Source organism: Podarcis filfolensis (genome assembly GCF_964270895.1).
Source record: "Podarcis filfolensis genome assembly, chromosome: Z".
NCBI classification, from domain to species: Eukaryota; Metazoa; Chordata; class Lepidosauria; order Squamata; family Lacertidae; genus Podarcis; species Podarcis filfolensis.
The window spans coordinates 50,120,162-50,123,191 of NC_139617.1; positions in this window are offsets into that span (position 1 = coordinate 50,120,162).

A 3,030-nucleotide genomic window follows, 5' to 3' on the forward strand; every position below is an offset into this window, starting at 1 on the left:
GGGAAAGAGAAAGAGGGAAGGAAGGAAGGAAGGAAGGAAGGGAAAGAGAGATAGAGAGAGGGAGAAAGAAAGAAAGAAAGAAAGAGGGAAAGAGAGAAAGAGAGAGAAAGAAAAAGAGAGAGAGAGGGAAGGAAGGAAGGAAGGAAGGAAGGAAGGGAAAGAGAGAGAGAGAGAAAGAGAGAAAGAGGGGAAAAGAGAAAGAGGGAAGGAAGGAAGGAAGGGGGGAGAGAGAGAGAAAGAAAGAGGGGAAAAGAGGAAGGAAGGAGAGAAGGAAAGACAACCAGACTGTTCTCCATAGGACCTTCTCACCGTTGACCTCATCCATGGGTTCCTCTCCAGATAAGACCATGTTATGGATGGCATGAGGCCAGGAGTCCCATAGGACCTTCTCATGGGGAGAGAGAGAGGGAAAAGAGAGAAAGGGAAGGAAGGAAAGAGAGAGAGAGAGAGAGAGAGAGAGAGAGAGAGAGAGAGAGAAAGAAAGAAAGAAAGAAAGAGGGAAAAAGAGAAAGAGGGAAGGAAGGAAGGAGAAAGAGAGAGATAGAGGCATAGGGGGAGGGGGAGAGAGCATGAAGGAAGGAAGGAAGGGAAAGAGAGATAGAGAGAGGGAGAAAGAGAGAGAGAGAGAGAGAGAGGAAAGAAAGAAAGAAAGAAAGAAAGAGGGAAAAAGAGAGAGAGAGAGAGAGAAGGAAGGAAGGAAGGGAAAGAGAGATAGAGGGAGAAAGAAAGAAAGAAAGAGAGAAAAAGAAAGAGGGAAAAAGAGAAGGAAGGAAGGAAGGAAGGGGAGAGAGAGAGGGAGAAAGAAAGAAAGAGGGAAAAAGAGAAGGAAGGAAGGAAGGAAAGAGAGGGAGGGGGAGAGAGAGAGAAGGAAGGAAGGATAGAAGGAAGGAAGGAAGGGAAAGAGAGATAGAGGGAGAAAGAAAGAAAGAAAGAAAGAGGGAAAGAGAGAAAGAGAGAGAAAGAAAGAGGGAAAGAGAAGGAAGGAAGGAAGGAGAAAGAGAGATAGAGAGAGGGAGAAAGAAAGAAAGAAAGAGGGAAAGAGAGAGAAAGAAAGAAAAAGAGGGAAAAAGAGAAAGAGGGAAGGAAGGAAGGAAGGAAGGAAGGAGAGGGGGAGGAAGGAAGGGGTGAGAGAGAGAGAGAAAGGAAAAGGAAGAAAGAAAGAGGGAAAGAGAGAGAAAGAAGGAAGGAAAGAGAGAGAGAGAGGGAAAAAGAGAAATAGGGAAGGAAGGACAACCAGACTGTTCTCCATAGGACCTTCTCATGGGGAGAAACAGAGGGAAAGAGAGAGAGAAAGAAAGAAAGAGGGAAAGAGAGAAAGACAGAGAGAAAGAGAGAAAGAGAGAGAGAGGGAAGGAAGGAAGGGAAAGAGAGAGAAAGAAAGAAAGAAAGAGGGGGAAAAGAGAAAGAGGGAAGGAAGGAAGGAAGGAAGGAAGGGAAAGAGAGAAAGAGAGAGAAAAGAAAGAGAGAGAGAGAGAGAGAGAGAGAGGGGGAAGGAAGGAAGGAAGGAAGGAAGGAAGGAAGGGAAAGAGAGATAGAGAGAGGGAGAAAGAAAGAAAGAAAGAGGGAAAGAGAGAAAGAGAGGGAGGGAGGGAAGGAAGGAAGGAGAAAGAGAGAGATAGAGAGAGAGAAAGAAAGAGGGGGAAAGAGAAAGAGGGAAGGAAGGAAGGAAGGAAGGAAGGAAGGGAAAGAGAGAGAAAGAAAGAAAGAAAGAAAGAAAGGGAAAAGAGAAAGAGGGGAGGGAAGGAAGGAAGGAAGGAGAAAGAGAGAGAGAGAGGGAAAAGAGAAAGAGGGAAGGAAGGAAGGAAGGAAGGAGGGAAGGAAGGACAACCAGACTGTTCTCCGTAGGACCTTCTCACAGTTGACCTCATCCATGAGTTCCTCTCCAGATAAGACCATATTATGGATGGCCTGAGGCCAGTAGTTCCATAGGACCTTCTCACGGTTGACCTTCTACCATGTATTCATCTCCAGATAAGACCAGATTATGGTTGGCATGAAGAACCTTCTCACGGTTGACCTGATCCATGTACTGATCTCCAGATAAGACCATATTATGGATGGCCTGAGGCCAGGAGTCCCATAGGACCTTCTAATGGTTGACCCCGTGTCATGTGACCATCAGCAGATAAGACCAGATTATGGTTGGCATGAAGCACCTTCTCACGGTTGACCTTCTAACATGTTTTCATCTCCAGATAAGACCATATTATGGATGGCATGAGGCCAGGAGTCCCATAGGACCATCTCAGGGTTGACCCCATGTCATGTGACCATCAGCAGATAAGACCAGATTATGGTTGGCATGAAGAACCTTCTCAGGGTTGACCTGATTCATGTATTGATCTCCAGATAAGACCATATTATGGATGGCCTGAGGCCAGGAGTCCCATAGGACCTTCTCATGGGGAGAAACAGAGGGAAAGAGAGAGAGAAAGAAAGAAGGAAGGAAAGGGGGAGAGAAAGGGAGAGGGAGGGAGAGAAGGAAGGAAGGAAGGAGAAAGAAAGGAAGGAAGGAGGGAGGGAGGGAGGAGGGAAGGAAGGGGAAGGAGAAAGGGGGGGAAAGAAAGAAAGAAAGAGGGAAAGAGAGAGAGGGAGGGAGAGAAAGAAGGAAGGAAGGAAGGAAAGAAAGAAGCAGAGAAGGAAGGAAGGAAGGAAGGAGAAAGAGAGAGATAGAGGGATAGATGGAGGGAGGGAGAGAAAGAAGAAGGAAGGAAGGAAGGAAGGAAGGAAGGAAGGAAAGAAGGAAGGAAGGAAGGAAGGAGAAAGAGAGAAAGGAAGGAAGGAGGGAGGGAGGGAGGGAGGGGGGAGAAAGAAAGAAAGAAAGAAAGAAAGAAAGAGGGAAAGAGAAAGAGAGAGGGAGGGAGAGAAAGAAGGAAGGAAGGAAGGAAGGAAGGAGGGAGGGAGGGAGGGAGGGAGGAGGGAAGGAAGGGGAAGGAGAGAGAGGGGGGGAAAGAAAGAAAGAAAGAAAGAAAGAGGGAAAGAGAGAGAGGGAGGGAGAGAAAGAAGGAAGGAAGGGAGGGAGGAAAGAAA